General features: G+C 38.9%; 1 pseudogene; it reads right to left on the bottom strand.

Annotated features, from left to right (window-relative positions):
- Positions 1-1,704: 1,704 nt before the first annotated feature.
- LOC100978966 (G2/mitotic-specific cyclin-B2-like) lies at positions 1,705-25,340 on the bottom strand (annotated as a pseudogene).
- Between the last annotated feature and the right edge of the window lie 1,929 nt (positions 25,341-27,269).

Below are 27,269 nucleotides of genomic sequence, written 5' to 3' on the forward strand. Positions count from 1 at the left end.
TCTCACCTTGAATTGTAATAAACCCCGTGTTTCAAGGGCGGGGCCAGGTGGAGATAATTGAATCATGGGAGCTGTTCCCTCATACTGTTCTCATGGTAGTGAATAAGTCTCATGAGATCTGATGGTTTTATAAATGAGAGTTCCCCTGCACAAGCTTTCTTGCCTGCTGCCATGTAAGACATGACTTAGCTCTTCCTTTGCCTGCGGCCATGATTGTGAGGCCTTCCCAGTCATGTGGAACTGTGAGTCAATTAAACCTCTTTCCTTTGTAAATTACCCAGTCTTGGCTATGTCTTTATTAGCAGTGTGAAAACAGAGTAATACATTCCCCAATGGCATATTTAACATGAATTATATATAGTCATTTGTCATTTGCCAATCTTTTAATTTGGGGCCAAGATCTTTTCTTTGAGAGTGGTCCCCTGATTGGAATTCCCCCTCACCATCTTTTTTGCATGAATTACCTACCACTCTCTAAGATTATCAGTTTCAATTTTTAAAAAATGAAACAAGACACTTGGAAAGGAACTGAGTGTAGAATCCTCCTAGATTCCCCCGGCCCCCTGTGTGTCATGCATCATGCTCACAGCTATTTTGAAAGCAAACTAAAAAAAAAAAAATTGAGAAGGATTCTCGTTGTGTTGCCCAGGCTGGTCTCAAACTTCTGGGCTCAAGCAATCCTCCTGCCTTGGCCTCCCAAAATGCTGGGATTATAGGCATGAGCCACTGCACCCACCCCGAAAGCAAATTTTTAATCACCCTATATTTATCCAGTCTTTCTAACATACTCAATCTAGTTTGTATGGAAACAAAAATTTGTTCTTTTTGCATTTATATTTTGTCAGTTTTCTTAACATTTATTTAAATTATATAATTAAAAAAGTTTGGGTTCAAACACCCAAATTGAATCATGGAAAACTTCCAGCTGAACTGGTGGGGACAGAAGTATAGGGCATCTAAAGAGCTATCTGCTTGCGCATTTAAAGTGAAGGGTGACACGGCATGATCTGGCAAGTCAGATATTATATTAACATAATAGATTGAAAATAGTATGTATACTTGGGATGGTTAATTTTATGTGTCAGTTTAGGCCACGGGGTGCCCAGATATTTGGTTAAACGTTAATCTCCTGTGTCTGTGACAGTGTTTTTTGATGAGGTTAATGCTTGAATAGGCAGACTGAGTAAAGCAAACTGCCTTCCATAATACGGGTGGGCCTCATCCTATCCTTTGAAGACAACATGAATAAAACAAAAAGACTCCATAAGGGGGAACTCCTCCTGCCTGACTGCTTTGAGATGGGACACCAGTTTCTTTCTGGCTTTTGGACTTGAAACTGAAACATTGGCTGTTTTTTTAGTCTCCAGCCTGCTAAGTTTCAGACTGGAAATACATGTCACCTTCCCTGGGTCTCCAGCTTGCCAACTGCAGATCTTGGGATTTCTTGGCCTCCATAATTGCGTGAGCCAATTCCTTATAATAAATCTCTTTTAGGATCTCTCTAGTAGGATAAATTGGTATATATATATATTTTTTACCTTAAGAAAAACCAGTAGCTTTATTTTTCCTCAATATATATTTAGAAAATTGGTCTGAGAAGAGTTTTCATGAAACAGACCAGAGAACTATGTATAAAATTAAGAGTTCTAAACCAGTAAGAAAAAGTGCAAAAATGAAGCACACAATCCCAGGGGCCACTGCAGCCTAGGACCCTCCCATCAGAGGGAAGGCAAGGTCTTTGATGGCTTTTGAGTTCAGCTGAGGGATCATGCTGATCTTCAGGAATTTGTTGCTTGCATACTTATTCTTGATGGCGATGAATTTAGTTAAGTTTTCGTTTACTTTCAGCACATTTTTGGCCACGTGCTGCATGACTTCCAATACTTCATTCTGTGTGTATCCTGTATAACACTGCTGCTTTAAGTTCCATTTTCCTTGGCCCAGAATCTTCTGAGACAAGCAGGAAGCAGCTGTTGCTGCCTTAGAAGGATGATAATGCATCATATCGTAGTCAATGAGAGTCAGCTCCATCAAATATTTGGCTAAAGTGTGCTGTTCAACATCAGCCTTTCTGGCTTTTGATGCTTGCCTTAAGAAGTGTAGTGGCAAGGGTCCACCCAACTCAAATTTCAGTTCTTTCAAAATTAGTTTCCATTTCTTGGATTTGGGAACTAGTATAAGCATTGTCTGTGATGTAAACAAAGCCTTCAATATTTGGAGAAAACATCTCCTCATACTTGGAAGCCAAGAGCAGAGCAGTAATCCAAACTAGTTGAAGCTTCCTCTGGGAAACTGGCTGAACCAGTAAAAATCAATCCATAATGGCAATACACACATACAGAGTCTCCTGAAGAAGCCTCAACTTGGAGTGGATTTGCACCAACCAGTCTACCAGGATGGGATGCTTATGTCCATTTACATCTCATCCATCTAAGACATGTGGGTTTATGAACTGCAAAATCTCCAGCTGCCTGAGGTACTGATAGATATCCTTAACATAGTCACTGCAGAGCTGAGGGTTATTCCAATCTTTGTCATCAATATCCTCAATTTTGTAGAGCAAAGCATCAGAAAAAGCTTGGCAGATGTTCTCTTCTTTCATGGAGGCATCCTCAGGTATGGGAGAAGGACCCTTTGGAGCCAACATTTCCATCTGTACCGTTTCACAGAAGCAGTAGGTTTCAGTTGTTTGTTGATGTTTGTTGTTTCCCTGGGTTGAACTGGCACTTTGGTGTTCTGAGCTTTCTTAGCTACTTGTGCTGCTCTGGCTGTAACTCTATTTCCAATTTATTCTAAAATGGAATGCCTAATAGTCACATGACTCTTAGGTTTAGAATTAACTCCTGTCTCTCTCTCTGTCTCTGCATATACCCACTTATCCTATTGGTTCTGTCTCTTTGGAGAGTCCTAATAGAATACCTGACAACTAAATGCAATATGGATCTTGGGACAGAAAGAGGACATTAGTAGAAAAACTGGTGAAATTTAAAAAGAGCCTGGAATTTAGTTAATAGTAATGTACGAGTGTTGGTTTCTTAGTTGTAACAAATGTACCATAGTAATGTAAGATGTTAGCAATAGAGGAAGTTGGTTGAGAGCTCTAGAACGCTCTGTATTATCTTTGCAACCTTTCCATAAACCTAAAATTATTCAAAAATAAAAATTTTGTTTTAAAAAATAGCATGTACCATACGATCTCTCTCTCTGAAACTGTTCCTAATTGTCTAGCTTTCTATTTGTATTTATGGATTCTATTCACCAAATGTTAGTAATCTTTACTTTGGGAAGTAATTTACTTCTTTCTTTGTGCTTTTCTGTATTGTTTGAATTTAAAATATATATATATATATATAAAACTAAAATAGTGAAGTCATTTTTTAAAACATTTGAGGCTGTTTTGAAAAGATGACTTCTAAAAATCTTCCAGAAAACACTATGATCTTTGATTTGGTGTTATTTTTTTAATAGCACTGTTTCACCTATAACATTCTCCTTAGGAACCCAAAAATGATTTTATGATGAGGCTCCAAGATTGATACTCTGTGGCAGGACTTGAAAAATGACCAGGTTGTGTTACCATAAGAACATGTTCCTGTTTTGTTTTGTTTTCTTTTTTATTTTTCTAGTTCATTAAGGCTGCTATAACAGAATACCATAAACTGGGTGGCTTATAAACAACAGAAATTTATTTCTTACAGTTCTGGAGGCTGGGAAGGCCAATATCAAGGCACCAGCAGATTGAGTGTCTGGTGAGGGCCTGTTCCCTGGTTTATAGATAGCTGCATTCTCACCCTTACATGGTGGAAGGGGCAAATGAATTATCTGGGGTCTCTTATTCATAAGGACACTAATCCCCTTCATGAGGGCTCTTACCTCATGGCCTAATCACCTCTCAAAGGCCATGTCTCCTGATACCATCACATTGTGGGTTAGGATTTCAACATAAGAATGGGGTTGGGTGGGGAAGCAAACATTCTTTAAATAGCACCGACCCATACATAGCTTAATGGTTTATGTCAGTGTGTTACTATAGCTATTTGCTGGCGATAAGCATCGTAAGGAAATGAAAGGCTTTTGGTTGCAATTCTCCTGTGGTTCTGTCCAGTGAAGCAATGAGTCAGGGATTTTTATCTCCAAATCAAAGCAGAGCTCACCTTTTAGTAATTGGAGGAATTAAAAGAACAAATTTCCTAAATGTTCTGTTCTAGTACAAATACAATTTTTTAATACTCTGTTTATCCTCATATCTTCTATTTTCTTTGTTCTCTTCATCTTGCCTCTATGTCTCCTGATGTCCAACCTCTCTCTTTTGATCCTTTTTTCTTTTGAGTCAGGGTCTCACTCTGTCACCCAGGCTGGAGTGCAGTGATGACATGATGGCTTACTGTGACCTCAACCTCCTGGACTCAAGCCATCCTCCCACCTCAGCCTCCCAAGCAGCTGGTACCACAGGCACACACCACTAAGCCCAGCTAATTTTTGTATTTTTTGTAGAGACATTGTTCTGCCCTGTTGCCCAGGCTGGTCCAGAACTCCTCTAGGCTCAAATGATTCTCCTGTCTTGGCCTCCCAAAGTGCTGTGGTTACAGGAATGAGACACCGCGCCCAGCCTCCTTTGACTTAAAATATTACGTCTATTGTAAATTCTTAAGGGAGCCATTTTTTTCTTTTTCCACTCTAATACTGTGAATTCTTTGCGGATGGAGAGACTGTTCTCTTCATTTCTGTTTCCCTTCACCTAGCACAGTCCTCACCCATCAAATCATGGAGGATTGTAGCCACAGCTGCAAATGGAACCCTGGAGTTTTCCAGTGCCTCCTACTCATTCAAGTTCTGTGTCTCCCTTCTTCCCTTTGTTTTTCTTTCTCAGGTCCTTTTTCTTCTTGTAATGTAGTTATAGGCTTATTGCCTGTATTCTGTGCCTTCTGAATGTCCAGGCTCTAAGGTCATTCTGCTGATTATATGAGGCCAGGTCTTCCCTTTAACTTGTGCTTCTGTAAGGTAATAATCTAAGCTATACCAGTGGTTCTTAAACTCTAGCAGGCATTAGAATCACCTGGAGGGCTTGCTAAAACAGACTGCTGGGCCCACTCCTAGAGTTTCTTATTTAGTAGGTCTGGGATGGCACTGGAGAATTTGCATTTTTAACAAGTTTCCAGTAGATGCTGATGCAAATACTGATGCTGCTAGTCCAGAGACTACACTTCGTACATCATGGATCTACATTCTACAGAAGCATTGGCTGGGCTAGCTCCTCCTTTGCAAGGAGGGAAAAAGAAATGCAGATGTTCAGTGTCTAGAACTTATCCATAAAGTAAAAATAATAGGAAGAATATACATGTTTTATTTTAAACCCAAGATATAAAGGCGTTTTTTCCCTTATAATGATTATTCTTCAAATCATTTCTGTACACCATAAGTAAAGTTAAAAGTGCTAAAGGAGGAAAAACTATTGATATTTCTATCAGAACACATAAAAAGGTTAATTATGGCATGCACGTCTTAAAGATCTCCTTGCCATCTGAGCCATCTCCAGAAATACTTGCCATAGAACAGAAATAGAAATGATTATATGAGTAAATTATCACCCACACTCCTCGCATGCATCATTTCATACCACAAGCCTTTTCTCTTTTCAAGGAATAATGGTTTTACATTTTACTTTGTGATGGCACTCTAATTGCTAAATATAATAGGGGCATTATGCTACAAAGTTAAAAGACTCCAAGTGAAAAGATAAGTCAAATATAGTAATTTCACACAGCCAATGATTCTTCAAAGTATGCTTCTCTTTTTTTCCAGCTGTCTCCCAATTGTGAACTCTCACAGACTCATGAAAATTGAATACTAAGGCAGAGAAAAGCTAACAGGGATCCTAGAATATTTCTAGTCCAAGAGTCTGTAACTATGATCTACTGGCCAAATCTGGCCCACCACCTGTTTTCATAAATAAAATTTTATTGGAAAATAGGCATGCCCATTTTTATTGAGAAACAGCCGTACCCGTTGTTTACATATTCTGTGTGGCTGCTTTCGCACTATAATAACAGAGTTAAATAGTTGCAACACAGACCATGGGGTCCAAAGCTGAAAATATTTACTATCTTGACCTTTACCAAAAAAGTTTACTGACTCCTGCTGTAGTTCCAGCTACTCACTGGACAGATTAGAAACCTGTCTAGAGGGAGAGAGTTGGGGAGGGCAGGAGAGAATGGAGGGAGAGGTAGCTCAGGTTTACACATTCAAACAGAAACAGCATTGCAGAATGTGAGGCTTCTCCCTAAGCAACTCCTGTAAGAGCTTTGGTCCACTGAAAGCCAGTCACAGCTGCCCTTCATGTGTTAGTAGAGAAGGGGACATTGGAGTAAGTTTGTATCTCGTTATAATTTTCAAAGAACCTCTTCAAATGTCCACCCCAAAAAGAAGAGCAGTGAGACAGAAGTGTGCTTTGATGTTAGTCCAAAGTGTTATTTATGGCATTTATTTGCACACGTATACAAAAACACATTAGCAGCCTAACCTTTGGGGCTCATTTCTAATAATGAAAAAGTCCTTTTTCATTGATGAGGAAATCATTAGGATCATCTTGTCTTTCAGAAAATATACTAGCATTCTGTCATGTAGTATTCTCCATAGTGCCCAAAGCTTTCAGGAGAATATGCCTTATAGTGGGAATTCTTATTTCTTCAAGTTATTAGTCACTAAATTGACAAAAGTATATGAGTGTGTGTGTATATGTTTACATTGCTATTTTACATAATTTATATATCCATGTCTAAAATAAAATGATATAGTGGTGCTAGGTGTTCCCTAATCTCTCTCATTTATAGGTTAAAAATATATCTATTCTGTAAATGAACAGAAGCCCCAATTCCATGGTTTCAGGTAAGTGCAAAGATATTTACAATGAGTTCAAATGGAGTATTGTCACAAAAAGGACCGTTATTTTATTTGGTCATTCATCAGTTCTTTATTGGGTACCTCTTCTGTGCCAGGAACCCACTGTACTGACATGATACGCACCAAGAGGCTAAGAGGATCTCGTAGTCTGATGGGGTGATGGGGGAGGTCACATGCAATACAATGTCTGCAAGTTCTGCCTTGGAGAGAGCCCTGGAAGAGACATCTGAGTGAAGTCCAAAAGATGAATAAGGGCTTGCCATGCAGATATGCACATGCTAGGGAAATGAAATTCACTTTTAATGTTAATTCTCCTGGGAGATGTTCTTGACTCCTTAGTCCAAACCCCTTAATATCCCTATTCTGTATTCCTATAGCATCTATGTATCATAGGACTTTTCTGTCTGCCTGGCATTCAGTAGGTGTTTAGCAAATGAATGAATAATAAGTGAGTGAATGAACACATGGAGTGAGTGAATTATGAATATACAAAAGTCAGAGGTGTGAACCACTATGGCCTATTCTTGGAACTGCATATATGGCTAGAAGATAGGGCATGGGGAAGGAGGGACAGATGTACTGGGATATGAGGCTGGAGAGGTAGGTCAGGGTAAGATTGTGGAGGACCCTATATGCCAATCTAAGAATTGAATTGTATTTATTATTTCAGCAATTTCATGTTGGCCCCCATTCTGTGCCAATCCTGTGTTAGGCTCTAGAGACAAAAGATTCAGCCCCTCCCCTTGTAGACCTTACTGTTTCACTGAAGCAATATACATATATATATATATATAGTTTGTTTGTTTGTTTGTTTTTTGTTTGTTTGTTTCGGAGACAGAGTTTCGCTCTTGTTGCCCAGGCTGGAGTGCAATGGTGCGATCTTGGCTCACCACAACCTCTGCCTCCTGGGTTCAAGTGATTCTCCTGCCTCACCCTCCCGAGTAGCTGGGATTACAGGCATGCGCCACCATGCCCCGCTAATTTTGTATTTTTAGTAGAGACGAGGTTTCTCCATGTTGGTCAGGCTGGTTTCAAACTCCCGACCTCAGATGATTTGCCCGCCTCAGCCTCCCAAAGTGCTGGGATTAAAGGCATGAGCCACGGCGCCTGGCCACTGAAGCAATATTAATTGTGGATAGGATATGGGCCCTGGATGTAGACTGCCTGGGTTTTAGTTTTAATTTACTCCATACTAGCTGTGTGGCCTTCAATTTCTCAATGCTTCGGTTTCCTTATCTTTAAAATTGGAGTAATAATAGAACCTACCTCATAGTTACTGTTGTGATTAAAATGAGATAATATGTGTAAAACTTCCTGGCACATAGAAAGTACCCAACAAATATTAAGCACTCTTTTTACTGGGGAAAATGGACATTAGGCAAGTAATTAAAAGTGTGATGGGGAATTGCAGAAGATGAGGCCCATAGTGCAGAGACAATGTAATGGTGGCAGGTGGTGGTGTGCTGTGGAAATGATCTGGAGATTCAAAGAAGTACTCTCTAATGGAAGAATGGGTGGAAATGAGACTGGAGAGGAGGCAGCAGCCAGCTCATGGAGAGGGTCAGGGTCAGATTTTGGACTTCGTTCCAGGGTCATTGAGAGCCACTGAAGAGATTAAGCATGGGAATGACAAAATCAGAGTTGTGAATTTTTTTGTTTTTGAGACAGGATCTCTTTCTGCCACCCATGCTGGAGTGCATTGGCATGATTAAAGTTCTCTGTAGCCTTGATCTCCTGGGCTCAAGCAGTCCTCCTGCATCAGCCACTTAAGTAGCTGGGACTTCAGGTGCATGCCACTGCACTTGGCTAATTTTTTAATTTCTTTGGAGAGATGATATCTTGCTGTGTTGCTCAGGCTGGTCTTGAACTCCTGAGCTCAAGCAATCCTCCTGCCTTGACCTTCCAGAGTGCTAGAATTACAGATGTGAGCCACCATGCTTGGCCCAGAGTTGTGCTGTTAATAGATGAAGAGAAGTGGACTGATGTAAAAGATTGCAGGAATCGAATTGACAGGAATTGGTGATTGATTGACTATAAGATGAGAGGGGAAAAAAAAGAATGTAAGATGACTCCCAGATTTCTGGATTGAGCCATTGAATTAATAGTGTGCCATTTACTCAGGATCTATGAAAGGAGGAGCAGACTTTCAGGGGCCGTTGAAGTTGAACTGCCAGTGCAGACGGTGATGGAGCTTAGCATATAAATGGGCATGGAACCTGGATGTGGATGAGATTGTCAAGGAAAACATTTAACAAGAAAAGACAACCAAGATGGAATTCTGGGTGTAGAAGAAAACCCCAGAGTAGACTGAGCAGGAGTACTCAAAGAAGCTGGTTAAAAACTAGGAGATGGTGATATGACAGAAACCAAGGGAGGAGAAAGGAGGGCATGGTCGACATTATCCAATGCTGCTTCATTTTTTAATAAGGATTAAAAATCGCCCACTGGATTTGGCAATTAGATCTCTTATCAGGGTCATTTAAAACTCTTCTAGATCCTGAACACAGTGGTTTCTGAAGATCCAACCACATATTACAGCAAACATTAAAATGCACCAAACTCCATATTAAATTTATGTCATAAAAATTTAGGAGATTAACCGTTTTCCCTTTGAAATTATTACAAATTAAAATGTTCTATTTTCTTCTGTATTTGAGTCAATTTTTAATTTTTCTAAAATGTTTTTCTAAACATTTTTTTTCAAACATTTTATAGGTTCTTGAAAATGTAGAGGACCTAGGCTGTCATAAATAGTGACCATATTCAGGCTGGGCACGGTGGCTCATGCCTTTAATCCCAGCACTTTGGGAGGCCGAGGTGGGCAGATCGCTTGAGGTCAGGAGTTCGAGACCAGTCTGGTCAACATGGTGAAACCTTGTCTCTACTAAGAATACAAAAAATTAGCCAGGCGTGGTGGGGGCTGCCTGTAATTCCAGCTACTCGGGAGGCTGTCTGGGGAATCTCTTGAACCCAGGAAGAACAGCCTGCAGTGAGCCGAGATCACACCACTGCACTACAGCCTGGGCAGTAGAGCCAGACTCTGTCTCAAAAATAAAATAAACAAAACAGATAGACCCACATTCAGAGAAGGCTACAGGGGCCATGGAGTGAATGAGTGATGGAGCCAAGACAGTAAGTATGAACTTCTCTTTCCCAGACATAGCAAAGAAAGAAAAGAAAGAGATGGAGAGAGCAAAGAAGGCCGTAAAATCCAGGTAGGACATGATTTATTTAAGATTGGAGTTTTTCACATGGCTTAGAAGAAAAATGTAGCAAAAAAAATTGATGACTCAGGAGAGAGTAGTAATATTTGATCAAAATGCTACTTAAGGAGACAAGAAGAACAGATCCAGAACATAAGTAGGATTCACCTTCTTTAATGTCCCTCTTTGTCTGAATCCAGATGGAAGGAGGTAAGAACAGGTGATGGATAGGTGCTCACATCCTATAGCTATCATTAATAATGAAATGTTAAAATCACAACTCTATCAAGTAACTGCCACCACCATTTGGCATTGTTCTTCTAAAGATCGGAGACTACAATAATGGCAGTAAAAGGTCCCAGCAGTTAACAACTCTGTTTCATAAATAATTTCAAACTACTCTGTGATGCAGAGTGCTGTGTAGATGCCTGTTGGGGTTTGGCCCCTGATTCCTTTATGAGCCAAGAAGAGTCAACGTACTCTCTCTATAATAGATGTTGGAAGTAAAATGCCCACCTGTGTCAAGCAAATTGATTTGTCAAAAGCACCATCTGATAAATTTGTTGATTTACAGAGAAGGCAGGAGCTTTATGGGAAGTGCATTAACTCTTTGGGGCCCTTGGGGCAACAGAACTAAATCATTGCTGTAGTACTAAATGATTTCTCTAATGGCCCCAAAAGTAAATGCATCCCCCAAAATCTCAGATGTTCCCAGGTGGTCATTCACCCTCTGAGACTTAAAATGATTACAAATACTTTTCAAGAGCTATATCGGTGGCCCAGTTCTCACTTTACAGATAGGGGAACTGAAGTTCATTCTAGGCCAGTTAATAACAGTTTAGAGTAGATACTAGCCAGCTTAAGTGGCCGGCTAATAATTAGCATTGCTGCTCTGACACCAATAGATATTCCAGTGATCATCTCAGTAAATATTTGTCATTTGAAGTGTAACTGTTCACAGTAAAAATACTCCATATTCATTCCCACAGAGTAGACAATTAGCTCCAATAAGATTGACTTATTGAATGTCCTTTTGCAAAAATTTTATTTTAGTTGTGGCTTTTTGTTGTTGTTAGATGGTTGTCAATTGTAGAAATAGAAATGAAAACTCAATAAAGAAGATAGGAAAACTTTTTGTGATAGATGCTGGAAGTAGGTCTCAAATTTCATGAGCAAGTTTATTAAGCTCATACACTGAAGACATTGGGTCATCTTTGGAGGTGTTGCTTAACAAGCCATGAGTGTTTCAGAGCTGAAGGGGGCCTTGAAAGCCTTAACTCAAGAGTGCTTATTTTACAAATGAAAAAATTGTCTCTAAAGTGGCCCAGCCAGGCCTTTTGCCTTAAGCTTGCAAAGTGAGAAAACCTGTTTACATGAAGACAACACAGAATGGGGGTCAGGGACTCCCAAGACTTGAAGACTAGTGGCCACAGAAAGGGGGAGAAAGCATTGTACATGGTCATTATTATTATCCAGATTGATTGTAAAAAGGCCCATCAATTCTTGGGCCTCTCCCCTCAAAAGGAAAAGACAACACATACATACACATGCACACATACACACACACAGACACACACACACTCACCTACACACATAAAGCAAAATTAGTTACCAAATGATAAGCATGTAAAACTTGAGGCAAAGAAGTTCTATTCTGGGCTTATCCACCTCTAACCTCAAAGCTTACTTGCATGGCTAACAGCTTTTAGGAACTTCATGACCAGATACTCAATTGTAAATTTCTCTAGAAAGAAAAAAATAAAAGCTACAATAACAAAAGGTACTCTGTAAGCACAATTGAACCTTGAGTATTTTTGATGTTGCTTCCTAGTGTATTATGAATGTGTTATTATAAGGTTTACATAGAAGAGCAATGATCTGTGTAATTTCTTGCCTAAAATGGTAGTCTTTTGGTCAGTTGACCAAGAATGAGAACAGCTTAGGGTTCTGGGATTGCATGGAATGAGACATTGGTTTTGTTTGTTTTGTTTTATCTTGTCATTGGCGATTAGATTTAGGACATAAGTGCCAAAATAGGCCATTTTAATCAACATTGGGACTTCCCTGTTAAAATCTTGGCTGAGTTCAGTGAGTTTCACAAACACATAAAAAGCAAGCTTAAATACTGGCAGAGGGTGGCCTGAAAAGGAAATTCAGCTTTCTTGCTGAATATTATTATTAATCAAAATAAGTATAAGGATCAAATAATTATAATTGCATTAAACTCTTTGGGGACTTGAGACTTCTCTCATTTCTATAAACTAAGAATAGCTATTATTGAATTCACTTATGAATCACAATTCCTTACACTTATTTGTCATCTTACACATCACAAAATGCTTTCACCTGTTATGATTTGGTTTGATGTTCACAGTGCAAATGTGCAGGACAGGTATTATTAGCCCCATTTAATAGATGAGTGAGTTGAACTTATGAATGGTCCAGAGCTCTTTCCATAGGCAACATTGCCTCTAAGATCCTGTTAGCTGTCCCTTCGTGATGAATAATCACTTCTTTGCTCAAGAAAGAACTAGGCCTTCAAAGGTTGCTGTCATTTTACATAAATGTTGACTGAAGGTGTGCACAACCTGACCTGGAAATACAAGAAGTATGTCATTGACATATCTTTATGATATTCAAACAGGTTACCTTTTTTCTACCAATAATAATTGAAATAAATTAAAGACAGTACAGATTAAACATATGTTTTCAGTTGATGGTGGGAATGTAAAGAGGCTCTTAATGAATTTGTTAACGGCTGTTTCCATTTTGCTCAATGCTCGGTTATCAATGCCAATGAGTTTTGGACTTTGATCATAATAACATTTACCTGTTTCTTTAAAAGCTGTTTTTTTTTCATACTGAAGGTTACCCTAGTTGCATAGTGCACTTTTGCCAGCCTGATGACGCTTCTGAATGCCTCCAGACCAGTGCTCCCTAAGAATCTGTAAACTATTCTTTTCATGCCAGCTGTTGTGCTCCTTTTATTCCCCCAATTTGCATATGGTGCTTTACTGAACAAGAGAGTTTTTCTTTCAGTTTCACCCAGTGCAGGTGTGCAGTCATTCTGTGAGAGCTTTTGTAATCGGCTATGTAAATTATCTCTCAGGTCCAAGGGCCAAAAATATAGTTTTTCATAAAGACAATAAAAAACCACAATATTTATATTTTATTTTTTTTCAGTCTTCTGAGAAAATCTTTCTGCCAGTAGCAACATCACAAACGGCATCAGTCATTGTGGGAAGAGTTGGCAATTATTTTTCTAGCTGGTGTAGGTTTGTAGAAAACAAAAATTTTCGAAAACCATAAATACGTAATAAAATGTATTGGCTTACTTTGCTTTCTGGAAAAGCCCACCAAAATTTCTTTTTTGTATTTACTTTTAAAATCTTCCCAGATACTTAAGAATTCCTGGACTCTATAACCTCTCAGCCACTGCTTTTTATTTTCTCCTGCAGTCATTTTCTATAATATGCACTTATCTCAGACTCAGAACACCAAACTGAAATAGGTGGAAAATTTTTCTTTTTTCCTCAGTTATATTTATGTGTACAGATGCTAACTGGGGTAAAATGAAGGTACTATGAATCTTCAGACATTATAGAAAATCTGGGCTTGTTAAAATTTAAGTGCCCTTAACCTTTATTAAGTATTGTAACCAGAAGTCCTAAAGATATATAAAAGGTCAAATATTTATCATGTGTACAAATCTGACCCCAATAATAATAGATTATTTATCCTACAGCTCTTTTAAAATGTCAAAAATCATATCACATCTCATATAAAGAAAATATGTGATTTTCATGAAAACTAATTTCATTAATTATTCAGATGTCACTAGCCACCAAATTTAAGATGATTTTGGACTTAATTCCTTCTCAATAAACATAAAATAAATTAAACTTTTATTGATATGAACTATTGCTTTACTCCAAATTTTCACAATCCTTAAATAAAAATATAAAGCAGGAACTCAGACATTTTCACCAAATGGCTCCTTTCACCCTTAAGCTTTGTTCAAAATTTTGGCCAATTCTATGAAAGCCCAAAAAAAATAAAAAATAAAAACTTTCTCTGCTCTGTCCTTAAAAACTTAGTTTCCAAGTTAAAGTTTATAATCACGTTAAAGTCACTTGACTTTTAATGTTTACATTTTATAGAAAGAAAAAGGAGTATTTGAGTTGGCTTCTGGTAGGTTCCAAATAAGGCAGAGTAGAGCCTTAAATTTCTTGTAATGATCAGAAGGAAATGCATCCTTTTTATTATGTGGTAATCTGTTGGCTGAGTTCAGATTGCCAACCTCTCTGTACCCTGCTTTGGTTGACTAGTTGGCTCACTCCTCTGGATGTTACATAATAGCCTGTGCTGGTAGAGAAGGGGACTCAGACACCAACTTTAGGCTCAGACTGACTTGAGAGAGCAATAGTCTCAATTGGCTTTGCAGAAAAAAAGTCATGTTGTACCATAGACATGAGCAATTTTTCTAAATTCTGTCATTTTAAATATATCTTCTGGTCACTTCTCTTAGTTCTCTATTGATCAGGCCACTGGAGAAACATAAGGATTTTTACAAAGTATTTGTCTTTCCAGGAGACCGCATTCCAGATATGAAAGTATATAATCCCCATACACTTTCCTAAAGATCGTGCTAAGTCATCTTCCCTCACTCATTCTTGCTGGAGCCCACTCCCATGTTCCTTTTGTAGGTGGCATCTATTTCTTATCCACTGTAAATTGTGCCAACCTGCTTTCTTCAGCAGATTGTTGATGCTAAATAAATGGTGTGATTTGTAGTAATAATGGTGATGATAATGACTCTTAAAACACCTAACTAATCCTAGTGAACTCTCAGTGATGTTTAGGCTGTGGAACACATGGTTGACTAACAGTGATAATGACTGAAAACGAGGTGATAAATTGCTATGCAGATTGTTGATGGCCTATAATTGCCTTAAAAGGGGGATATTTTATAACAGACTAATCCCATTTAAATAAATGTGTGTGTAGCATTTTAGATATATAGGACTGTATCTGTATTTTTTAATAATAACCAGCTCCCTAAAATACAAGATGCAAAACAACTTAGATAAACACTCCTTAGGTCAAGGGCCATGGGAGGTAAGAATTAAGGTTGTGTTTGCTCTTTCTTGAATGTTGCATTGTTCCTGGGTCGGTAAGCATAACTTTAGAGACTCCACCAATATAAACACTAAACTACCTAGTTATGAGCCTGTGTTTACACAGTCTGGATCAAAAGCACAGACACTCAGGTTCATTTGCATTTGCTGCCAAAAATGTCCTAATTCTTCTTTTGAAAAGGAGCAATAATTCATATTTTGATGCCATTTACTCCCAAGGTTAATTTATATTTACAAATTTTATAACAGGCCTCATGTTCTTTACCATGTTGCCAGCACTTTCTTTTCTTTTGAGTTGCATTGTTCTTTTCTAAGGAACTGATTGTGTGGCAGATCGTCGGATCATTGCAGGGAGCACAGATGAAAAGCCTGTTATTCCAAAGGATTAAATTGCAATTCTTAGTGAACCATTGCCAAGCGATTTTTTTTTTTCTTTTACAAACCCGAGGAGGATTGGAAATAGGAAATGTTATGCCTTGAAAAGGGGTGGGAATGGTTGAATGGATGAGGAAGAACAATCATCCTAGTAAGTGTTATTAAATTCTCTTCAAGTAAAATCATGGAGCAAATAAATGATAAAATCTGTAAAATATCCAAATGGTCAGGAATAATAAGCAACTGAGTTTGTAAAGAAGTAATAATATCATGGGATAGATTTTGATTGAATCTATCCCATGATTCAGTAAAAATTTACTCATGATTTTTATTGAATGTAGCATGTAGCATTAATACACAAAAATAATTAAAATTCCAGCTTTACTTTAGCATTTTCAGGGTTCAAGGACTATGGGGGCAGAGGACCTAAGATTTGCAAATCACTTCAATACAACCTCTTTGGGGAAGGATAAAATGTAGTAGGAAAAAAACAATGAAAGGGAATCTCTATCTTGGAGCATGATAACTGAGCACATTCCCCAAAATCTGACCTGAAATTAGGAAGAGAAATTAGTTCCGTTTGAGGTTCTAAACACCAGGAAAGTTTCATATAACCTGGGAGGGGACAGGATAAGTAAATTTTGGAAAGAAAACACCATAAAGAAGAGATGTTTCAAAATTCAATTCCGAAATATGTTAATGAACTCAGAGGAAGATAAAGGATTTAAATGCCCAGTGTAATGGAGAAATTAGAGTAAGGAGAAAAGAAACTGACAATTTACCATGTGCTCTTTGCAACAGGCAGCCTACAGGATGCCATTGTGGTTTCTGTTTGTGTATTACTCTAAGAATCAAGAACAAACTCCACGTGAAATGCTGTAATAAAGAGTTGAAAAATATGCACTGAAAGTATACCATGTTTCAGGCACATATCAAGCACGATGGCACATGCTTGGGATTAAAAAGATGGATGAGATACAATACCTGCACTCTAAAAGTTCATAGTATTTGGGAGAAAAGAGAGACATACAAGAGGATGATTGCAGTCAAAACACTGGAGCAGATGCTACAAGGATATGTAATACAAATGAAGTTCAAGAACCACAACTTGCTTTGCCTGGGAAAATCAAGAAATGCGTTGAAAAAGGGGTAGTGTTTGAGTTGGGTCCTGGAGGATGAGTAGTTCTTCAGGCACAAAGAAGACAGATGCAAAGGATAAGGTGCATGCAGTGTGATAAGTTCAGAGTTGCCTGGGTTGAAGGAGTCAGCAGGAGAGGAGTTTGGAGGTTGGTGGGGTTAGGCTATTGAGGGCCTTTTGCAGTTGCTGAGGGGTTTAACTTTAACCAGTTAGGTGCAAGACAGAGTTACCAGCTTTAAAACAAGGGAATGATCCAATCAAATGTGTGTCTCAGAACAGAAGCTCTGGCAGGGAGGGATAGGATGAGGCCGAAGTCTGCAGGTAGCAGTCAGGAGGCAGTTGCAGCAGGGACAAAGGGGAGATGAGAGATCAGATTCCATAGATAGTTTGGAGATGGTATGAGTAGATCTTTGGGAGATATTAAATGTTAGGAGTGAGGAAAAGGAAAATTTGAAGGGGTTTGCAGCTCCTAAGGTTGTGATACCACTAACTGAAATAAAGAAGACTGCAAAAGGAATACCTCATTTATGTCTACAGCAGGGCAGTATGGGGGGGTGGCATGCAGGGAAGGCTAGCAGATAGGTTGTTAAAATCCTGCCTGTGTAGTGGAGAAGACTACAGCTTGGAGAGAACCAACCAGAACAATGTTCTTACCCTGCCCCACCCTATTGTGTCCTTGAGGAGACTCATGGGTCCGAAACATTTGATTGGAATTTTGCTAATTTTTTATCTATTAAAAATGCTATTTATTTTTATTTATTTATTTATTTGTTTTTTTGAGATGGAGTTTCGCTCTTGTTGCCCACCCATGCTGGAGTACAATGGTGTGATCTCGGCTCACCGCAACCTCAGCCTCCTGAGTAGCTGGAGTTACGGGCATGCACCACCACGCCTGGCTGATTTTGTATTTTTAGTAGAGATGGGGTTTCTCCATGTTGATCAGGCTGGTCTCGAACTCCTGACCTCAGGTGATCCGCCCACCTTGGTCTCCCAAAGTGCTGGGATTATAGGCATGGGCCACTGCACCTGGCCACAAAATGCTATTTTTAAAACAGGCACATTCAAGCCTGCCATGTACTGAATATTATTACAATAGAGAGCAACAACATGCCAACTCGTCTCAGACTAACCTAGAATGTGGCTCTCAGAACAAATGAAGTTCCCTCTCATTACTTATAAATGGAATAGTGTCCTGATATTACAAGGCAACTTGTTTAAAAACTCATATTTTTACCATTTCCAACAGCTTATTTTTGTTGTCAAGAAAATCTCAATACTATGCAACTAGTAAGAAATCACAGAAATATCAAAACAGTCTTACTTTTCCAATTCATTGATATGCATAAATATGATAAATTTAAACTAATGAAATGTTTATGAAATATTCTTATTTATTTCTCATATTCTATATGATATATTAATAGTTTGGATATGTGTTGCTGCCCAAATCTCATGTTGAAATATAATCCCCAATGTTGGAGGTGGGGCCTGGTGGGAGCTGTTTGGGTCATGGGGCACATCCCTCATGGCTTGGTGCTGTCTGCATGGTAGTGAGTGTGTTCTTTCTGGGCGCATTCCCTCTCTGCTCTTGCTTTCACCATGTGACATGCCTGCTCCCAATTTGCCTTCTGCTTTGAGTAAAAGCTCCCTGAGGCCCCCTCAGAAGCCAGGCAGGTGCCGTCACAATGCCTCCTGTACAGTTTGCAGAATCATGAGCTAATTACGTCTCTTTTCTTTATAAATAACCCCGCCTCCGGTATTTCTTTATTTCAACACGAGAACGGCCTTACACACCATCGTATATGGATTGTGATTATTCATAAGATTTCTTTGGGTTCTACTTCTTAAAAAGTTTTAAAAACACTGAATATAAAGTATATATTACATTTATTTCTCCTGAAATTTATTTCTCAGATTGTTAATCAGGTCTTCAATTTTTGGACTCATTTAAAATTCTAAAATTGGTCTTTTGCTCTTTTCACACACATATCCATATTCTTCTTCTGGCTCCCCACTTCTCCTTCTGAGCTTGGGATTTATGCAAGACAATAACGGGAACAATCTGATTTGGCAGCATAATAACCAACCAAAATATGTCTTTTCTGTTTTTCATTTTGCTTGATCATGACAACATCAAAATGCCAGAATGGGTGAACTGTTTTGAAGTCTAGGTTTTGAAAACACTTGTTTGCTGGTGTGGATGTGTGTGCATTTTTATATTTAACATTAATAGCAGCTTTCTCTGTCATTTTTACACTTTCGTTTCAAAAACAGTGGTCTGGACAGATCCTGGCAAAATACATTACATGGTTATGGTAGCAGCTAAAATTTGTGTGGAAGAATAAAAATGTACATTAATACAATTTACACTTATTTTATTAGTTTATGTAATCTTATATGAGCAAGAATCAACTCTTCTGTTGTATATAACTTTTTAATATGTTATTTGAACTTCATCAACAGCTTCTTGATTGGGTCTCAAGCATTAATCAGGCCCCTCACAAGTACTATGCGAGGCTTAAACATCTTGCATCCATCATAAAGAATAAGTAGGACCATAATGACTAATCACATTAGCATAATTTAAAAATGCAGAGCGTGAATAGCTTTTTTCCCCAAGATTTGTAGTAAAAACATATGCACAATAAGACTGAAATGATTCATTACACCATTGACTTGTTTATATTATAACATATTTATGTGCCCCGCAGAATGAAACCATAAAACTGCCATTAATGAGTACAGGAAAGAGGTTCTGTTTTTAACTAAATTACATGAATTCATAATGAATACATTTTTAAAAAATTATTTTAAGGAAGGGATCTTGCTATCATGTTGTGTCCTTTTGGGACATTACAAAACCCATTCTCATCATAGATCTTTTTTGTCATCTACACTTTGCACTTTTCACTTAGGCTATAAGTAAATTTAGCAATTTATGAACAAGTTTCTGCCCTTAAAGCCAAACAATAAGTTGCAGGTGGAGTCACTTCGTATTGCAGAAGCAAACAGCTAAAGGAAAATGTATTCTTAGGGGAAAAAACAAAAACAAAAACACCTTTTTCTTTGTAGCCACTTACAAATAAAAACAATCTTGCCGCCCCAATGGATATGAGTTCATTGGTCCCCTCTCGGAACTTTGGGATGTCTGCTTTAGGATTGAATTTGTCTGCTAAATACTATTTATTGAGTGCCAGGCACTGAGCAAGATGCTTCAGAGGCAACAGTGAAAAATGACAAACATAGTAGTGCCTTAATTGCCATTGCCTTACCATCTGGTAAGAAAAGCAGAAAGAGAAACAGACATTTAAATTATAGTATAAAGATTTTATCATGGAAGAACAAGCAAGGCGTCCAGGTGCAAGGACAGTGTTGATACCTGAAGGTAAGCAGGAGTTTGCCAGGTGAAAGGGCATGAGGGTTAAACAGAATTATTCCAGGCAGAGGGTAGTATTCTATGTGGAATGTTAAGGGAACCGAGAATAGTCATTATCAAATAATTGTTGAATACATGTTGACTGCATATAGCTAAACCATAAATCCCAAGAAAAAATATAGCAAGAGATGAAGCTAGACAGTATTCAGGGGTCCAGATTTATTCACTTAACCATATTCAGGAGCTAGGGAAATATGCAAGTGTGCAAATATGCAGTGTGCAAGATAGACATGGTATTTTCTCTCAGGGAGCTTATTGTTTAGTTGGGGAAACAGATAAAAATAATCACAATAATAATGTCAAATTGTAATGAATGCAATGAAGAAAACAAACAAGTTGCTAAGAGACAATAACAAGAACTTACTTTAAATGGGATCAGGATGATACCTCTGAGGAGGTGAGATTTGAAGAATGAGAAGGAGTCAGATCATGAAAGTCTGGGGAACCTTATTAAGGAGCTATGGCTTTCTCTTGAGAGTTACGCATGTTTAAAGATTTTAAATAGGGGAAAGATGTCATCAATTTGCATTTTAGACAAATCACCCTGGCTGCTATGCAGAGTCTGGAGATGAATAAGGCAGGAGGTAGGGAAACAAGTTGGATGGTGTATTTGTCTGTTTCATTGCTATAAACGAATGCCTGAGACTGGGTAATTAATAAAGAAACGAGGTTTATTTGGCTCACAGTTCTGCAGGCTATACATGCATGGTGCCAGCATCTGTTCAGCTTCTTGTGAAGCCACAGGAAGCTTACAATCATGGTGGAAGGCAAGGGGGAAGCTGGCATATCACATAGTGAGAGAGGGAGCAAGAGAGAGAAGGAGGAGGTGCTAGGCTCTTTTAAACAGCCAAATCCCGTGTGAACTCATAGAGTGAGAACTCACTTGTTATGGTGAGGACAGCATAAAGCCATTCATAAGGGATCTACTCCCATGACCCAAACACCTTTCACTACACCCACATTCAACATTGGAGATCATAGTTCAGCATGAGATTTGGAGGGGACAAACATCCAAACTATATCAGATAGCTTTTCCAGGAATCTGGGTGAAAGATAATTTCCTAGTGCTAGAATATTTTAGTCACTGTGGTATTAGGCAGGGATAATATTAAAATACTTAGCTATTTTGGCATAAACATTGATCCATCAGAATGGATGCAAGCCTTAGCACTACAGCAGAGTCTTCAGGCATCTGCTAGACCAGGCTGGATGGGGCAGGTGGACCCCAGAGGTGGAGCCAACACAACAGGAGCTTAGGCCAGCAGTTCTTTAAAACAAATATGGACGTATTTCAGTATTTTAGCAACGGATGCTGCTATACCAGCCTAAGAATTAGGTATAGAGAGCCAGGGAAAGATCCAGGAGATGATTAGGAAACAGAAGGCTTACGTTTTGGTAATGCGAAAGAATGCCAAAGGGAGGAGTTAATGATTAGGCTCTGGTTTCTGCTTGGGAAACCAGGTAAATTCATGTATGTATTTATTCAATCATATTTGCTCAGCACTTTACATTTAAGACATCTATCTGAGAGACTTGCAATATCAAGTGGGCAATTGGATATATGAGTAAGGAAATGGGGGAATGATCTGGGCTGAAAAAGTAAATTTGGGAGTTTCCAGCATAAAGATATCATTTAAAGCTATAGAGTAGATGAAGTCCCCTAGGGAGAGAAGCAATAGAACCCAGGACAGAGTCCTGAGCAACTCCATCATGTAGTTTGTGAAGAGGAGAAGGACCCTTTGATGATTGACAAGTATTCCTGCTGAAGGAAGGAGATCAGTCTTGAAAGGTTTCAGAAGATGAGTGGAGAGTATTTCCAGAAGGAGGAGTGAGTGGCTGGCTGTGTTGAAAGCTGTGTAGAGATTGAGTAAGAAAGAGAAGACTGGAGTCTCTGAGGGATTTAGCAACATGGAGATCGTTGGTGACCTTGATAAGGACAATTTTAGTAGGTGGTGAGCACAGAGGTCGGATTAGCTAGAGTTGAAGGTAAATGAGCAGTGGAGAAAAAGAGCTGGTGAGTACAAAACAACTTTTTGCGGTGATGTGGGCTTCTTTGATTTTTATTTAGGGGAGGGACTTGAGCAAGTTTAATTGCAAGTGGGGGAGCCATTGAGGTATTTCGAAAGATTCTAGCTAGGGGTGTACAAACTAGAGCTCCTGTCTATTTTTGTAAGGAAAATTAGAAGACAGCCACCCTCATTCAATTGTGTATTGTTTATGACTGCTTTTGTGCTACAAGGGCATAGTTTAATAGTTGTGATAGAGACCTATGGCCCACAAAACAAAAATGTTTACTCTCTGGCTCTTTATAAAAAAAAGATCGCCAATCTCTGGATTAAGCTAAAATATTACGTGCCCTTGCCCATTTAATTTCCCCCAGGAAACCCAAATAAGTACATATGTATATAAATGCATGCATAAGCACATAAACCAAATAAAGAATTTGTTTCCCAAGGCAAAAGTGCGATGGAAATTCTCTCTAGTCAGTTTACCAATTTATCAACAAAAAAGAGAAAAAGACTTTGCTCTTCTGTCGATAATACACTTATAGCTGTTGTTGACAATAGAAATTAGCCCATTGTAGTCACCACTACATACCCAGTACCTGGTGCTGAGCCTGACACATGGTAGGTGTCCAATACATATTGTTTGAATCAAGGAAGGAAAGGTACCAGGTGCTGTACTACATGATTGCTTGGAGCAAGAAGCAGAGGATCTTTCCTAGATTTGGGTAGATAGCGGAGAATTCCCAAGGTAAATGAGCTTATATGGAGCTATCCCAGTGAGGTTTGTGGAACCTGGAATAAATCACATTCCTTCAGAATTAATTTGAGAGGTGAACGGGGGAATGGGTTGGGGAGATGAAGCCAAAGCTCATGTCAAGAGTAAGCTCAATATGGAAACAAAGTCACAAAGAGGCAGTGTGTAGCTTGGCTGCAAGAAAGGGCCATCCCTGCAGCTCTTTATTTGTTGTGGTGAAACAGCAAATAGAGATGAGCCAAATTTATGTATAGTCCAAGCCAACTTATCCCTCAGGAGTGGGACCAGGAGTTGGTCTGTTAAAAAGTAGGTTAAAGCAACAAGTCAAAAAATGCGATTTTCCACAAACATTTTAACTGAAAAAAAAAAGTATATGTCATCAATTTTCCAATCCTTTGACATAGGGGCAAGGCCTTTTCTTTTCTTTCTTTCTTTCTTTCTTTCTTTTTTTTTTTTAATTGAGACAGGGACAGGGTCTCGCTCTGTCACCCAGGCTGGAGTGCAACGGTGTGATCACAGTTCTCTGCAGCCTTGACCTCCAGGGCTCAAGCAACCCTCCCACTTAGCCCCCCAAGTAGCTGGGACTACAGGCACATGCCACCACATCTGACTAATTTTTAAAATTTTTTGTAGAGATGAGGCTCATTATATTGCCCAGACTGGCCTTGAACTCCTGGGATTAAGTGATTCTCTTGCTTCAGCCTCCCAAAGTGCTGGAATTACAGGCCTGAGTTACCAGACCTGGCCAGCAAGGCCTTTTCTTTGAGCACAGGACATCACAGAACACCACTCTTGAATAAAGCACAACTCCTACATATTAACTAAGATTTAAAGTCTGGATTTCTTTAAAGGAGAGTGAGAGCTTATAGAGAAATGGGAAGAAATCTGAGCACAGCATCCTTCTAGATTTTTTTCCACAATCTTTTGCAGCTGTATTACTCACACTTTGTGATGCTTTCAACTTGTTTTCATAGAAACAGCTCTTTTGCCTTCACATTTTATTGATTTATATAATATTTAATGAAATCATATCATTATTATAATAAAATACAACTATCATAAACAGATTTAGGAAATAAGAACTGCTTCTCAGGGAGCATATAATTCCTATCAGAGAGTAGCCTGCTAATTTTGTTCTGTGTTGGGGAGCATTATGATACAAAGGGAATAGAGACTCACTGATTCTGGTGAGTCCAGGAAGGGAAAGCAGGTTAAGACTGTTGTCGGCAAGGGTGCTACAAGCACGTTACAGGCAACAGCTGGTGCTCCTTGAGTCACTGAGAAGCTGCCAGAACAGCTAGGTCCCCTGAATATTGTCCTGGGGCAGCTGTACCAAGTCATCCCACTCTAGGGACCTTGGAGTATTGTGTGTTGGAAAGCATGTATTAAGCACTTGCTGTAGCTGCTTCTGGAATACAGTATGTGGAATAATAGCTGAATCCTCCTAACAATGCAACTTTCAGAGAATTGCAACTGATGAGAAACCAGCCTTACTTATCCTGTAGCAGATTTAGCTTTGTAAAGTATACTTAAAATTCTCCAACTGCTAGATCTAGACAGAGACGGTAAAATCTCAGTAAACATATTCTGGCAGCTTGTTATGTGGTAACTAACAAAGAACACCCAAAATAGTGGGCAGAAATCACTGAACAATATAAAAATCAGAGTAGTGGTTAATGTATTTCCATGAACTGAGACTGGGGAACCCTCTGTTCTCCATCAAATGCCTACCCAGCTTTCTAACTTATTTTATGCTAAATTTGGGCTGATAAAAATGATTCTATTCTCTACTACCAATATTTTGGAAAATTATTTCCAATAATGTGGAAACGACAGAAATAAGATTGCCCTGTAAAATCAAGACTAGCATTGATGAAAAATAGATATTCAGCATCTTAAGAAACAGAATATTTCCAATTTAAGAACATTTATAATATTAAATATTCTATATTGAGATATTTAATGGTAGAAGTTGAAGAAGACTAAAAAGTTCAGATACCTTCTTTGCCAGATGTGGATACTAAGACCCAGAAAGGTTACATGATTTACTCAAGGAGCCATAGCCAGTTATGAGCTAATCCAGTTACAACCCAAGTCTCTCAGGTCCTAGTCTAATGTTTTCTCATTATAACACCCTCCTTCTACATGAAATCTTCTGATAAGTTGGCGTCCTTAGGGACCTGGCTACTGTAGCTGAGTCATAAATTACCCCATAACTCGATGTAACACAACCATTTAGTATGCTCACTGAGTCTGTGCATTACAGATTTCGCACAGGGCACTGTAGCGCTGGCTTGGCCCTGGTCTTCGCTCCAAGGCTGAGGGCTGGGATTATTTGAAGGCTCATTCACATGTCTGCTAGTTGACCCATCTTGGAAGTCACACAGCATGACTTCCACTCTATTCCTTTTTTGTTGAGGCAATCATAAAGGTCCACCCTAGTACAAGGGGATAGACGCCACTTCTTGATGGGAAGTAGCAAGATCCTTGAAGAGCATGTGAGACCAGAAATATTACTGTGACTACTTTTGGAAATTACAATTTGCTACAATTAGGAATTAAAGGAATTCTTTGCAAGAAGAAAACTAGAGGGAGAAAAGAGGCAGAAGAACAATAACAAATCATACCTGCAGGCTGAGTGTACCTACTCCCATTTCTCTCCCTCTGGGGAACTTCGCAATCTGTGCTTACTGCAAATTGAATAGGAATAAAGCATTTTAACTCAACATGATTGAAGCTTTTATTTCATTTAGCTGTCTAGTTTGGTGTGTTGGAAAGTATGTTTATAAGATATATCCCTAGCATAAAAGCCTTCACAATGAGGAAAAAGGGAGAAATTATTTTAATTGAAGAAATTATTTTTTTAAATAGCTTATATACTAGACTATAAAGAAAACATCAATAAATCTCTTAAAATACGAAGTGCACAGACATATTCTCTGACCACAGAATAATAAAACTACAAATAAAAGTACAAATCAGAACAAAACATTTCAACAAAAATTTCCCACCCACTTGAAAATAAAAAAATATACTTCTCCATATCTCTTGGGCATAAAGAGGGAAATATGATTGCAGTTACAGAATATATAGAAAATAAGAATGAAGACACTACAAAAGTCATGGGATGTGACACAAGTTAGATTTAAGTGGCATGTAAACCAGTGAGGAATGAATAAATGACAACACCAGCAGCAGCAATGGCTGACACTTCATGTGTTGGACACTTGGAGCTTTACACGTATAAATTCAGTTACTCCACACAACAACCTATAGGTAGACACTATTATGTTCATTCTCATTTTCCTCTGAAGGGGAAATTGATGTACAGAAGGAATGAGTGATTGGAGCAACATTGTGCAACTAGCCCCTATCATATGCCAAGCAGTGTCCAGGCACTAAGGTTGCAAAGCTGACCCAGGCAGGCAAAGTCCATGCTCTTTGACAGCTCCCCATGACTGCTGGGCAGGGCGGGAATTCCTCTTCCCATTGGGCCTCCACTGATACCCTCCCGGCAGGGAGGGGTAGAAGTGCCTCATAACTCCTCTACATGAGGCCTCCACTGATACCGGGGTGAAGAGGTGGCCTCATTTCCGCTGGGTCATGGGGAAAACCCTGAAGCTCCACCAGGCCTCCTCTAATGGCACCCCAGTTGGGGGTGGGAGTGGAAGTCCAAACTCCCTATGTGGTCTCTACTGGTACTGGGGAGGGACATGGTGGAGGAAAGTGTGTGTCATTACTGCCTGTTGCTCCCTACTCAGCATTCTTTCACAGCACCTTGGACAGCATGTTGGGAGGGCCTCAGTGTAGCCTAGCAGAGGGTTACAGTCTAGGCTTCCTAGTAGGACTTGTTTAGCATAGATGGGAATAGGGCCACAGTTTTTTTTTTTGTTTTTTTTTTTTTGTCATTTTAGGAGTGCTTATTGTCTAAAAGTTTTCTGTTTTACTAGGCTGACCCTTTCCTGGTTCTTTGGCTTGACAGATCTTGCTTTTGTTGAGGCTTTTTTTTTTTTTTTTGGTTTCTGCCTGTTGGTGTTTGTGGCTTACCAGCTTATTCGGCTCAAAGCCTGGGATATATGAGGCAAACAAACAAAAAGCACAGAGAACTATTACTATGTTGTTCCTCAGGTTCCAAATCCCCCATCTGGTCTGCCTTCTTCTCTCCACCTTTCAATGTTTTAGTATTTCTTTTATATGTAATGCCAAGAGGTTTTCATTTGATTTAGCTGGAGGAATAGGGGAAAGTATGTCTATTACATCTTCCCAGAAGCAGAAGTCTCCTGTATTGTTTTAAGAAAAAAAAATCTGACAGCATATGC

The sequence above is a fragment of the Pan paniscus genome, chromosome 6, assembly GCF_029289425.2.
Source record: "Pan paniscus chromosome 6, NHGRI_mPanPan1-v2.0_pri, whole genome shotgun sequence".
NCBI classification, from domain to species: domain Eukaryota; kingdom Metazoa; phylum Chordata; class Mammalia; order Primates; family Hominidae; genus Pan; species Pan paniscus.